The following is a 15,272-nucleotide window of genomic DNA, read 5'->3' as shown; positions in this document are numbered from 1 at the left end:
CCCTGAAGTTCTGGCGCCTCCCTCCCCCTGCTACACCTCTTCCTCTTCCGTCACGTGCTTGGCGAAGCCCTGCCGGAGTGCTGCTGTTCCACCATCACCACGCCGTTGTGCTGCTGCTGGAGCTTTCATCATCAACCTCTCCTTCCCCCTTGCTGGATCAAGACGTAGGAGACGTCACGCTGACCGTACGTGTGTTGAACGCGGAGGTGCCGTCCGTTTGGCGCTAGGATCTCCGGTGATAGGATCACGACGAGAACGACTACTTCAACCCCGTTCTTTTGAACGCTTCCGCGTGATCTACAAAGTGGTATGTAGATGCAATCTCTCTCCCATGACTCGTTGCTTAGATGAACTCATAGATGGATCTTGGTGAAACCGTAGGAAAAATTTTAATTTTCTGCAACGTTCCCCAACAGTGGCATCATGAGCTAGGTCTATGCATAGTTCTCTATTGCACGAGTAGAACACAATTTTGTTGTGGGCGTAGATCTTGTCAACTTGCTTGCCGCTACTAGTCTTATCTTGCTTCAGCGGTATTGTGGGATGAAGCGGTCCGGACCAACCTTACACGTACGCTTACGTGAGACCGGTTCCACCGACTGACATGCACTAGTTGCATAAGGTGGCTGGCGGGTGTCTGTCTCTCCCACTTTAGTTGGAGCGGATTCGACGAAAAGGGTCCTTATGAAGGGTAAATAGAAGTTGACAAGATCACGTTGTGGTTATTCGTAGGTAAGAAAACGTTCTTTCTAGAACCCAATTGCAGCCACGTAAAAGATGCAACAACAATTAGAGGACGTCTAACTTGTTTTTGCAGCAATTGTCATGTGATGTGATATGGCCAGAAGTTGTGATGAATGATGAATGACATATTGTGATGTATGAGATCATGTTCTTGTAATAGGAATCACGACTTGAATGTCGATGAGTATGACAACCGGCAGGAGCCATAGGAGTTGTCTTTATTTTTTGTATGACCTGCGTGTCATTGAAGAACGCCATGTAAATTACTTTACTTTATTGCTAAACGCGTTAGCCATAGAAGTAGAAGTAGTCGTTGGCGTGACAACTTCATGAAGACACAATGATGGAGATCATGATGATGGAGATCATGGTGTCATGCCGGTGACGAAGATGATCATGGAGCCCCGAAGATGGAGATCGAAGGAGCTATATGATATTGGCCATATCATGTCACTACTATATAATTGCATGTGATGTTTATTATGTTTTATGCATCTTGTTTACTTAGAACGACGGTAGTAAATAAGATGATCCCTTATAAAAATTTCAAGAAAGTGTTCCCCCTAACTATGCACCGTTGCTAAAGTTCGTCGTTTCGAAGCACCACGTGATGATCGGGTGTGATAGATCCTTACGTTCACATACAACGGGTGTAAGACAGATTTACACACGCAGAAACACTTAGGGTTAACTTGACGAGCCTAGCATGTACAGACATGGCCTCGGAACACAAGAGACCCAAAGGTCGAACATGAGTCGTATGGAAGATACGATCAACATGGAGATGTTCACCAATGATGACTAGTCCATCTCACGTGATGATCGGACATGGCCTAGTCGACTTAGATGACTAGAGGGATGTCTAATCTGAGTGGGAGTTCATTAAATAATTTGATTAGATGAACTTAATTATCATGAACTTAGTCTAAAACTTTTGCAAAATATGTCTTGTAGATCAAATGGCCAACGCTCATGTCAACATGAACTTCAACGCATTCCTAGAGAAAACCAAGCTGAAAGATGATGGCAGCAACTATTCGGACTGGGTCCGAAACCTGAGGATCATCCTCATAGCAGCCAAGAAAGATTATGTCCTAGATGCACCGCTAGGTGAAGCACCCATCCCAGAGAACCAAGACGTTATGAACACTTGGCAATCACGTGCTGATGATTACTCCCTCGTTCAGTGCGGCATGCTTTACAGCTTAGAACCGGGGCTCCAAAAGCGTTTTGAGAAGCACGGAGCATATGAGATGTTCGAGGAGCTGAAAATGGTTTTCCAAGCTCATGCCCGGGTCGAGAGATATGAAGTCTCCGACAAGTTCTATAGTTGTAAGATGGAGGAAAACAGTTCTGTCAGTGAGCACATACTCAAAATGTCTGGGTTGCACAACCGCCTATCCCAGTTGGAGATCAACCTCCCGGACGAGGCGGTCATTGACAGAATCCTTCAGTCGCTCCCACCAAGCTACAAGAGCTTTGTGCTGAACTACAATATGCAGGGGATGGTGAAGACCATTCCTGAAGTATTCTCAATGTTGAAGTCAGCAAAGGTTGAAATCAAGAAAGAACATCAAGTGTTGATGGTCAATAAGACCACTAAGTTCAAGAAGGGCAAGGGTAAGAAGAACTTCAAGAAGGACGGCAAAGATGTTGCCGCGCCCAGTAAGCCAGCTGCCGGGAAGAAGTCAAAGAATGGACCCAAGCCTGAGACTGAGTGCTTTTATTGCAAGGGGAAGGGTCACTGGAAGCAGAACTGCCCCAAATACTTAGCGGACAAGAAGGCCGGCAACACTAAAGGTATATTTGATATACATGTAATTGATGTGTACCTTACCAGTACTCATAGTAACTCCTGGGTATTTGATACCGGTGCCGTTGCTCACATTTGTAACTCACAGCAGGAGCTGCGGAATAAGCGGAGACTGGCGAAGGACGAGGTGACGATGCGCGTCGGGAATGGTTCCAAGGTCGATGTGATCGCCGTCGGCACGCTACCTCTACATTTACCTACGGGATTAGTTTTAAACCTCAATAATTGTTATTTAGTGCCAAGTTTGAGCATGAACATTGTATCTGGATCTCGTTTGATACGAGATGGCTACTCATTTAAATCCGAGAATAATGGTTGTTCTATTTATATGAGAGATATGTTTTATGGTCATGCCCCGATGGTCAATGGTTTATTCTTAATGAATCTCGAGCGTAATGTTACACATATTCATAGTGTGAATACCAAAATATGTAAAGTTGATAACGATAGTCCCACATACTTGTGGCACTGCCGCCTTGGTCACATAGGTGTCAAGCGCATGAAGAAGCTCCATACTGATGGACTTTTAGAGTCTCTCGATTATGAATCATTTGACACGTGCGAACCATGCCTCATGGGTAAAATGACTAAGACTCCGTTCTCTGGAACAATGGAGCGAGCAGCCAACTTATTGGAAATCATACATACGGATGTGTGCGGTCCAATGAGCGTTGAGGCTCGCGGAGGATATCGTTATGTTCTCACTCTCACTGATGACTTGAGTAGATATGGGTATGTCTACTTGATGAAACACAAGTCTGAGACCTTTGAAAAGTTCAAGGAATTTCAGAATGAAGTAGAGAATCAACGTGACCGAAAGATAAAGTTCTTACGATCGGATCGTGGAGGAGAATATTTAAGTCACGAATTTGGTACACACTTACGAAAATGTGGAATCGTTTCTCAACTCACGCCGCCTGGAACACCTCAGCGTAACGGTGTGTCTGAACATCGTAATCGCACTCTATTGGATATGGTGCGATCTATGATGTCTCTTACCGATTTACCGCTATCATTTTGGGGATACGCTCTAGAGACAGCTACATTCACTTTAAATAGGGCACCGTCTAAATCCATTGAGACGACACCGTATGAATTATGGTTTGGGAAGAAACCTAAGCTGTCATTTCTAAAAGTTTGGGGATGCGATGCTTATGTCAAGAAACTTCAACCTGAAAAGCTCGAACCCAAGTCGGAAAAATGCATCTCCATAGGATACCCTAAGGAAACCATTGGGTATACCTTCTACTTAAGATCCGAAGGCAAGATCTTTGTTGCCAAGAACGGATCCTTTCTAGAAAAAGAGTTTCTCTCGGAAGGAGTAAGTGGGAGGAAAGTAGAACTAGATGAAGTACTAACTCTTGAACCGGAAAGTAGTGCAGCTCAGGAAAACGTTCCTGTGGTGCCTACACCGAATGGAGAGGAAATTAATGATGATGATCAAGGTACTTCTGATCAGGTTGCTACTGAATTCGTAGGTCCACAAGGACACGTTCCACACCAGAGTGGTATGGCAACCCTGTCCTGGAAATCATGTTGTTAGACAACGGTGAACCTTCAAACTATGAAGAAGCGGTGGCGGGCCCAGATTCCAACAAATGGCTTGAAGCCATGCAATCCGAGATAGAATCCATGTATGAAAACAAAGTATGGACTTTGACTGACTTGCCCGATGATCAGCGAGCGATAGAAAACAAATGGATCTTTAAGAAGAAGATGGACGCGGATGGTAATGTCACCATCTATAAAGCTCAACTTGTCGCTAAGGGTTATCGGCAAGTTCAAGGGATTGACTACGATGAGACTTTCTCTCCCGTAGCGAAGCTTAAGTCCGTCTGAATCATGTTAGCAATTGCCGCATACTATGATTATGAGATATGGCAGATGGACGTCAAACGGCATTCCTTAACGGGCATCTTAAGGAAGAACTGTATATGATGCAGCCGGAGGGTTTTGTCGATCCTAAGAATGCTAACAAAGTATGAAAGCTCCAGCGATCCATTTATGGGCTGGTGCAAGCATCTCGGAGTTGGAACATTCGCTTTGATGAGATGATCAAAGCGTTTGGGTTTACGTAGACTTATGGAGAAGCCTGCGTTTACAAGAAAGTGAGTGGGAGCTCTGTAGCATTTCTCATATTATATGTAGATGACATAATTTTGATGGGAAATGATATAGAATTCTTGGACAACATTAAGGCCTACTTGAATAAGTGTTTTTCAATGAAGGACCTTGGAGAAGCTGCTTATATATTAGGCATCAAGATCTATAGGGATAGATCGAGACGCCTCATAGGTCTTTCACAAAGCACATACCTTGATAAGATTTTGAAGAAGTTCAAAATGGATCAGTCCAAGAAAGGGTTCTTGCCTGTACTGCAAGGTGTGAGATTGAGCTCGGCTCAATGCCCGACCACGGAAAAAGATAAAGAAGATATGAGCGCCATCCCCTATGCCTCAGCCATAGGATCTATTATGTATGCCATGCTGTGTACCAGACCTGATGTAAACCTTGCCGTGAGTTTGGTAGGAAGGTACCAAAGTAATCCCGGCAAGGAACACTGGACAGCGGTCAAGAATATCCTGAAGTACCTGAAAAGGACAAAGGACATGTTTCTCGTTTATGGAGGTGACGAAGAGCTAGTCGTAAAGGGTTACGTCGACGCTAGCTTCGACACAGATCTGGATGACTCTAAGTCACAAACCGGATACATGTATATGTTGAATGGTGGAGCAGTAAGCTGGTGCAGCTGCAAGCAGAGCGTCGTGGCGGGATCTACATGTGAAGCGGAGTACATGGCAGCCTCGGAGGCAGCACATGAAGCAATATGGGTGAAGGAGTTCATCACCGACCTAGGAGTCATACCCAATGCGTCGGGGCCGATCAAACTCTTCTGTGACAACACTGGAGCTATTGCCCTTGCCAAGGAGCCCAGGTTTCACAAGAAGACCAGGCACATCAAGCGTCGTTTCAACTCCATCCGTGAAAATGTTCAAGACGGAGACATAGATATTTGCAAAGTACATACGGATCTGAATGTCGCAGATCCGTTGACTAAACCTCTCTCGCGAGCAAAACATGATCAACACCAGAACTCTATGGGTGTTTGATTCATCACAATGTAACTAGATTATTGACTCTAGTGCAAGTGGGAGACTGTTGGAAATATGCCCTAGAGGCAATAATAAAAGGATTATTATTATATTTCCTTGTTCATGATAATTGTCTTTTATTCATGCTACAATTGTATTATCCGGAAATCGTAATACACGTGTGAATACATAGACCACAATACGTCCCTAGTAAGCCTCTAGTTGACTAGCTCGTTAGTTAACAGATAGTCATGGTTTCCTGACTATGGACATTAGATGTCATTGACAACGGGATCACGTCATTAGGAGAATGACGTGATGGACAAGACCCAATCCTAAGCATAGCACAAGATCGTGTAGTTCGTTTTGCTAGAGCTTTTCCAATGTCAAGTATCTCTTCCTTAGACCATGAGATCATGTAACTCCCGGATACCGTAGGAGTGCTTTGGGTGTACCAAACGTCACAACGTAACTGGGTGACTATAAAGGTGCACTACAGGTATCTCCAAAAGTGTCTGTTGGGTTGACATGGATCGAGACTGGGATTTGTCACTCCGTATGACGGAGAGGTATCTCTGGGCCCACTCGGTAATGCATCATCATAATGAGCTCAAAGTGACCAAGTGTCTGGTCACGGGATCATGCATTAAGGTACGAGTAAAGTGACTTGCCGGTAATGAGACTGAATGAGGTATTGGGATACCGACGATCGAGTCTCGGGCAAGTAACATACCGTCTGACAAAGGGAATAGTATACGGGGTTGCATGAACCCTCGACATCGTGGTTCATCCGATGAGATCATCGAGGAGTATGTGGGAACCAACATGGGTATCCAGATCCCGTTGTTGGTTATTGACCGGAGAGCCGTCTCGGTCATGTCTGCATGTCTCCCAAACCCGTAGGGTCTACAAACTTAAGGTTCGGTGATGCTAGGGTTGTATGAATATGAGTATGCAGCATACCGAATGTTGTTCGGAGTCCCGGATGAGATCCCGGACATCACGAGGAGTTCTGAAATGGTCCGGAGGTAAAGAAAACTATATAGGAAGTGATGTTTCGGCCATCGGGAAAGTTTCGGGGTCACCCGGTATTGTACCGGGACCACCGGAAGGGTCTCGGGGGTCCACCGGGTGGGGCCACCCATCCCGGAGGGCCCCAAGGGCCAAAGTGGGGAGGGGAACCAGCCCATAGTGGGCTGGTGCGCCCCCCTTGGCCCACCCCCTGCGCCTAGGGTTGAAACCCTAGGGTGGGGGGCGCCCCACTTGGCTTGGGGGGTACTCCACCCCCCTTGGCCGCCGCCCCCTTGGGAGATTGGATCTCCCAGGGCCGGCGCCCCCCTGGGGGCCTATATAAAGGGAGGGGGGAGGGGGCAGCCACACCCTGAAGTTCTGGCGCCTCCCTCCCCCTGCTACACCTCTTCCTCCTCCGTCACGTGCTTGGCGAAGCCCTGCTGGAGTGCTGCTGTTCCACCATCACCACGCCGTTGTGCTGCTGTTGGAGCTTTCATCATCAACCTCTCCTTCCCCCTTGCTGGATCAAGACGGAGGAGACGTCACGCTGACCGTATGTGTGTTGAACGCGGAGGTGCCGTCCGTTCGGCGCTAGGATCTCCGGTGATAGGATCACGACGAGAACGACTACTTCAACCCCGTTCTTTTGAACACTTCCGCGCGATCTACAAAGTGGTATGTAGATGCAATCTCTCTCCCATGACTCGTTGCTTAGATGAACTCATAGATGGATCTTGGTGAAACCATAGGAAAAATTTTAATTTTCGGCAACGTTCCCCAACAGTACATCCATGACGATTTTATGACAGAATCAAGATAGTCATACCTGTGCTGTCGTAGAAGTGTTCCATGACATTACCAAAATTATCATCATGGAAGTGTCCACTTCCATGACGATAAATCGCGCGTCATAGAAGTGCTTTCAGCAAGGGTGACCGACACATGGCATCCACCGTAACGGAACGCCGTTAAGCTATCAGATCGGGTTTTGATCCGATAACCCGTTAACAGCCCCGACCAATGGGGATTTTCCCCGTGTAAAATCATCATTGGCTGGAGGAAACACGTGTCGGCTCATTGTTGGGACAGATGTCATCCACTCATTGGACAGAATGCGCCTATGATAGGTCGACACGTGACACGGCCCAACAGAGGCCCATTCCTGTGAAAAGGCCGGCCCGTTAGACTTGGTCAAAAGGTTGCGGGCAGGCCCATGGAAAGCCTGTTAACAGCTTGTTCGCATATAGCCCATTTACAGCCCGCTAAACCAAGGCCCGTTACGCCCTATCCAAATTAGGCCTAGTAGCATCATCTGGGCCATCTAATATGATTCCAGCCCGTTTTCACTTCTGGCCCATGTATGGCCCATGACGTCTTTCAGCCCATATGATGCCCTTTGTAACTCTTGGCCCATTAATGGCCCGTGGTGAAACTGGCCTGTAATGAACAGTGTATCACTTTACACCCATTAACGGCCCGTGGTGAAACTGGCCCATAATGAACAGTGTATCACTTTATACAAATTAATGGTCCATGGTGAAACTGGCCCGTAATGAACAGTGTATCACTTTATACCCATTAACGGCCCGTGGTGAAACTGGCCCGTAATGAACAGTGTATCACTTTATACCCATTAACGGCCCGCTATTCCGTTGGGCCATTTCCAGCCCATATTATCTTTCGGCCTTCTCAGAGCCCATTTATTCTTGTGCTCATTTCTAGCATTCATTTACTTACGACCCGTTACTGTCATTTTCTGTCTGTGGGCCAAATTCAGCCCTTGGTTACAGTCGGCCCGTTTGTGCTCCGTTAATATGTTGGGCCGTTTCCATAGCGTCATCAAATACGACCTATTAATGATGGCCCATTTTGGTCGGCCCATGAACGGACGATTCCAACTCTAGCCCGTTTACGGCCATAATGCGGTCTATTATTGGCCCATGTTTGGCCAATCGATCATATGACCCGTATAAGGCCAATTGATGATACGACCCGTAGAAGGCCCATTGTTTCTACAGCCCGTAGAAGGCCCATTGTTTCTACGGCCCATAGAAGGCCCATTGTTTCTACGGCCCGTAGAAGGCCCACTGTTTCTACAGCCCGTAGGAGGCCCAGTGTCACTACAGTAAATATTAGCACATGGTTATTGTGGCCTAGTTTTAAAAAATAGGTTATTGCAGCCACTAGCAAACCGCGGAAAAAGAACTGCAATGACTACAAGCAAACAAATAAACAAGACGACAAGGAAATAAATAAGCAAGCAACTTATGCTAGGCTATCACGGCTATCACACATATTACATCCACTGGGCATCAAAGTTCTCCACCAGTGCTAATAAACGCGCCGACAAAAGAATATACAAAACTGAGAGCACTTCAGAAGGCACTAGGCTTGGCCAGGTCGGGCCCCCCAAATAGACGAAGAAGTTGAGTAGACCTGAGTTGTGTCAATGATAGATGCATCAACAGTAGATGTAAGGCATGATGGTGCGCACGGTAGTCCTCTGACATCTTCATTGCATCTTTGACTTCAAGTCAGAGGTGAGCTGAAGCAAGCCTTTCCGCTTTAAGTTGAGACTGAAGAAGTCGAACTGATTGAGGCAGCGACTGCACAGAGGTTGTCTCACACCTGCTGGTGAGTAGCTTCAACTCACTGTCTTCATCAAGACAGGACCTTGGGGTCATCTCGCTGTCCTCAAGATGGTTTGGCTCACTATCTTCCCTAAAGTTCTGTCTGGCGTAAGAGATATGACTCTGAAAGAGAAACAAGGAGACACATAACAGGTTTCACAATTATATAAGCAAATAAATGGATCTATTCTATATAAGGAACATGTTTTTACAACTACAATTTGAAACTGGTAGTTGTTGCAAACATCCAATCAGATGTAAACAGCAAAGCAAACAACAGTGGAGGAAATGATGCCTATCCAAATCTATACTAGAACAAACTTTGAAGGCTTGAGAAGGATGAACTTACATTACATGTTAACACAGGCTGGACAAAGCCCTTCTCCATGTTGATGGAAGGATAATTCAATAAATTTCCCAAAGAAAATTCTTTATAAGCGTTGCCATTATTCTACATTTTGCAAAGAGTAAATATAGCTCAAATAATATTGGAAGAAACAGAGGATAATGAAGCTCAGGTGCAGACTGATGATACATAATCAAATAGCAATTAATTAAGTACAACGTTACAAGGCAAAAGGGAGAGAGGTACTGACAAGAGCAATGCAGAGCCCAGTATTGTTGTGAGATCGTATGATCCTTTGAGCAAGGAGATTCATCTGAAATTAGTTTTCATACAAGAGAGAAGGTAAGGCACATGCAGAAATTTAGGAGTTCAAATTTTGAATTGATATCATAGACAGTACCTGACGTTGGGCTCTCAGCAGTTCTAATAGGGGTTTGGCCACTGGAGTAGGGGTAAAGTGTGGTATAGTTGGGCCTGTGTTTTCTATGGCTGCTGATCTATCTGATTTAACAAGTATCACTACCTTTTCCAAATACCTAGTTTGTACTCCTTGAGGATCTGCACTCACCCTCTTCCTTTTGGACATCTATTATGAAATAACAACATTTGACTGGAAAAACATAGTGTGACGACACATGGAATAGGTACAAAAAATGGATAGGTATGACATATACTCATATATGATGCCTAAACTAAGCAGATGGTGTAACAAAGTAGAAGTAATGCAAGAGGTCAGATGCAAAATATGTGCGACCAATACAACTTTGCAAAGTTAGAGCAAGCACCTTGATGGGTGAATAAGATAGGCCATCCTCCATCATGCCAAGTTTGTTAGTCAGTGGATTGTTCCGCCATATTCCACTCGCGCGCCCATTCTCATATTCATTTTGATAATGTTCAATATCTGACATGCATGAAAACATAAAAACAAGTGAGATTTTCTTTGTAATGCAGAAGTGATTCTAATCCAATACTGCCTCCGTGTAAACCCCTTTGTGCTATCTATGCAATTCTTTTAAGATATGCCATGCATGCTGTAATTTGGTGTGTGCATTAATATAATGTGGCCTACTACTCAAAATATGAGAGCTCCAGAAGTGATGACACTTCGCAGATGACAGCTTCAACATATAGTAAAGAAGAACAAGTCGACCTGACCTGACAGATTCAAAATATACTAAGGGAGAACAACTCAACCTGACCAGTCGACCGCAAGAGAAGAGGATCATCTTAAAGAAGCGCAGAAGAGCAAGCAGATTGAAGATATTACAAGTCTTTCAATACAATGTCGGTTGGCCACCCATGATGAACCAGAGCACACAGAGAAATACTATTCTTTCCGGTCTCTCCATATGTGGCTCACATGCATTTCGAAACTAAAGTAGGAACATTTAGCTAACCAATTAAACATCTCTCAGTTTTACTAATATCAGCAATAATATCAGATATGAATTTGTACAACTAGGCTTGTTTAGCTCGATGGGTGGAGCAGTGCTATTATGACACGAATCACGTAGGCTGATTGTGGTCATCATAAAATGGGGAAACCATAAGCATGATGAGTACAGTGTTGACCGTGGCAGTGGGATGGCAGATCTGAAGCTGCAGACCGCGCAAAGGGTAGTTAGCAAACGATGTTTGCTTTGAAATAACAACTAAGATTTGGTATGGACAAGAAAGTACGGTCAACAAGTGACAAAGAAATGCAATTATGCTGTCTCTCTATATGTCGCGACATGCATTTGGAAACTCAAGTGGGACCTTTAGCTAACCAAGTAAATGTGTCGGTTAACTAACATCAGTATCGTATCACAATCATATTTGAACAACTAAGCTTTTGAATTCTGAGTGTTGTGTTGTTTAGCTTGAAGGGTGGAGTAATGCTAGTATGACAGAAAGCACCTACGCAGATCATAGTTGAGTAGATAAAAGGGGAAAACCCTAAGCATCAAGAGAAAAATCAGGAAAGTGGAACTAGCTGGACCAGTGGGTGGCGCACATGCTTTCGAAACGAATATAGGAACATTAGGTGACCAATTAAACGTTCTCTGTTTTAGTGATATGAGCATCATATCAGATTCGTATTTCAACACGTAAGCTTTGGGTTTGAGGTCTTGAGGAGCAGTGCTAGCACGGCACGAAGCACCTACGATGATGGTAATGAATATAAAGGGGGGAAACCATAAGCTTTACGAGTATAGTGCTCGTGCCATGGCGGATCTGAAGGTGCAAACCGGACAAAGCTACTTCGCAACCAATGTTTGCTTTCAACTAGCCACTACAATTTGGTACGGACAAGAAAAAAGTACAGTAAACAAATTACGATCTATTTTCTGGGTGAGATCAATAACTTAAGCACATATGGAAGAGTACCACCTCCCTTGCAACGCTGTATAGGCCTATGCTGATACGTTGAGGGTGCTGCGGGTGCGATGGCTGTCGGCGGCGGAGAAGAAGACTTTAGATGGCAGACGACTGGGTCGAGGGATAAATCCTGTTGCCGTGGACGAGGCGTTTGTAGGAGCGTCAATGACAAGGTGGACGATGGCGCCGATGAAGTGAGAGGAGGCGATGAAAGGATCCTGGTCCAGCGCCGTGGATGAGAGACGTCCATCTCTTGTAGTGGACGGCGGGGTAGGGCTAGTGGCTCCGGCAAGGTGGAGGATGGGGTGGCGGACGAAGGAGGCTGGCCGCAGTGTGGAGGTTGTCATACCGCCGAGGGTGTATGAATGGGGAAATGGAGGGGAGGGGGGATCTCAAACTTTGGGACGCGCTTCTCTGAAATGTGGGAAAGTTACAAACTTATCCCCCGTTTAAAATTTCAGACATCGCATCGGTTGGGGATAGGACGGTAATCTCGCATCTCCCAAATATTTGCCGGTAACTATTTCAGGCGAGGAGAGGGTGTTTTGCCGCCCACGGTTGGCGCCCACGGTCTATGAACGGGGCTGACAGGTAGGGCGGTTGTGTCATGTCTGAGGGAAGTTACACATCTGCCCCTATTTAAAATATTAGCCTACATCGATTTCGGACGAGGAGAGTTTGTTTTGCCACCCACCGTGTATGAATGGGGAAATGGAGGAAGAGACACATGTCTTTCGGATGAGCTTGAATCAAATGTGTTTTGCCGCCCACGTTTGGCGTCCACCGTGTCTGAATGGGCTCAGAGGCCATCGTGTCACATCTGATTGAAGTTACTAGTCTACCCCTATCGACAGCAGTGTAAATCCGGTCGATAAGGATGTCAAGTGGCAGGGGTAGACAGTAATTTCCATCTCGCAAACACTTGCTTCGGGAAGCCCACAAATTATAGTGGGTGTTTAGACGCTCCGTTCAAAACTTGGGAGAATTAGCATTCACGTTTGCCCTGGGCCCTGGCAAACTAAATTCAAATCCAATTTGTATTTGATTACGAATATCCACAGATAATTCTACGTTTTGTTATTTATTTCTTCAAAACCACAACAAAGATTTATTCCACCTTTATATATGATTATGATTTAGAAATGTCGTGATCTTCGAATTCAGTAGGTTGGATATACTCTGAGTCAAACAGTTATTTCATCCAATACAATATGCTCACATGAAAAACAGTTCACCTTATGTCAATCATACAAGTACTGAGGATTACCTCGCCTAAAAAATTCGGATCATTGCAACACATGGACAACATAGGGGTCTTGCAACATAATCCATTCAGAGACATGACACAACATGCAAGTACAATAATCTAATGACAATTTCAACTGTTATCTAAAGAAGAATCGGGATTACCCTGGGCTTCAGATAGCAGAGACAGTAGGACCTCCTCCGTCTTCAAATGCAACATTCTTACTTCCTCCAATTCTTGGGTTGCTTGCATAATGCGTGCCGCCAATTCCGTAATTTCCAGCCTCAAGATAAAGATTACCTCATTCATGGCAGCCACACCATCTCTTTCTGCCTTGAGTAGAGCCTCAAGCACTATAATATCTGTGCTAACTTCTCTCTGGCGGTGTTGCCTCTGAACTGCTACCACCTGGTAACATGGATGGTGCACTGCTTCCACAAATAGATTCTGGGGTTGTACATTGTGTCCTAGTGTGAACGGCATCCTGAAAGGTTTCCGCTGGACATAAGTAAGAGATAGTTATCGTATGATCCATGCAGTAAGCTTACATGGTAAACGACAGACGAATTATTGCCGAGCATGGCAAGCTATATTTAAATGGTTCGAAGCAGCATCAGCCGAAAAGAAATTAAAATGGTAAGACGAAACAAGGGATGTAAGAGGCAAATAAATGACATCTGCCAGTCCCATCTAGTCAGTTTTTGCTAGCTCCCTAGTTCATTTTCCTCAAAAAACAAAAACTCTTTTGAACTATCATACCACTAGTGGACTTTAATCGGGATTAAACGGGACCCAGTTGACATCCCTAGTTGAAAGGGAGTGTACCACCGCTATATTTAAGTTGCCAAGGCATCTAAGCAGTTGAAATAATCTGAGAAAGCACTTAACAGTGTGGCCTCATATAAACTACGAAGACAGTCTTGTGATGAAGTTGAGAGGAAAAGTTAAGGACTCAAATGAAATAGGCATGCATTTCTTTACGATAGTACAGCAGGCACTGCTGACATATTGGCCAACTCAGGTATAGTGTAACAACAAACAAGCATCCGAATCAAGCAATACAGCAAAGCATACAAATGAACTATTTGTAATTCGGTAGGATTACAGGTTGAGGGCACAAGCCAAGAAAGCAGCCCACTCGCATTACATTTCACATGTACTAAAACACACTAGCTTACCATATGTTGCTGTGAAGCCTCGCTGCTGTTGCAATGTTCTTTGAAGATATCGTCAGCATCCCGTGGTTGCAAATCTAGTTGTTGTAGTTTATTCTGCACCCTCTATTTAGGTAAAATTAATTTTAATCGCATGCACTGGTCCAAATTGATCATCGATGGTTCATCTAAACTAATGAAAGAAGGGTGCGTGCATACATGACAATATATCTGCTTCCCTCTATTTTTATGCTTGTTCGAGGTGCCAGCCCCAAAAGAACAAATATTTTGCTTGATGGGGTTGGCAGCTCCATAATTAATAGAAGCATCAAATTAGTCATGCAACTTGGGAAGATCAAGAACACACAAACAAGTAATGAACAGAGGCTCGGAGAAGTGATGTAATAGCTAGCATCAGAAAATGTAGGGTAAAACGAACAAAAAGCAGCGGAACCACATGCTAGTTTGCTGATGTGTAATTAAGCATAGAGAACATTAAGCAGACTGATGGAACCAACAGGTGCCATCAGAACAACACCATTATCATAAATATAGCATTCAAGAAGTAAAATAGTAGGCAGTGATATCTAGAAAGAACAGTAATATGGTACTTAGGACAAAACTAAAGCATATTAACTATATGTGCACTGGTATGTAATTTAGCACAAGTAACATGTTCACTGCCAGAAGTATGGCCCTACAGGTGCAAGTAGAATAACGTGTCTCATGAAAAACTGAATTATGCCCTGAAGAAATTCAAAGGTGCGGTGCTTATGCTAGGAAAGTGAACGTAGGCGCCGGCCGTTGGATAATAGTACCTGATTCTCGGCGGCGTATGGGTATCGTTGTCATACTTGATAGCTAAGGATCAT

This window comes from Triticum aestivum, chromosome 4B (assembly GCF_018294505.1).
Source record: "Triticum aestivum cultivar Chinese Spring chromosome 4B, IWGSC CS RefSeq v2.1, whole genome shotgun sequence".
NCBI lineage: Eukaryota > Viridiplantae > Streptophyta > Magnoliopsida > Poales > Poaceae > Triticum > Triticum aestivum.
Note: the sequence above shows the minus strand (reverse complement) of the source record.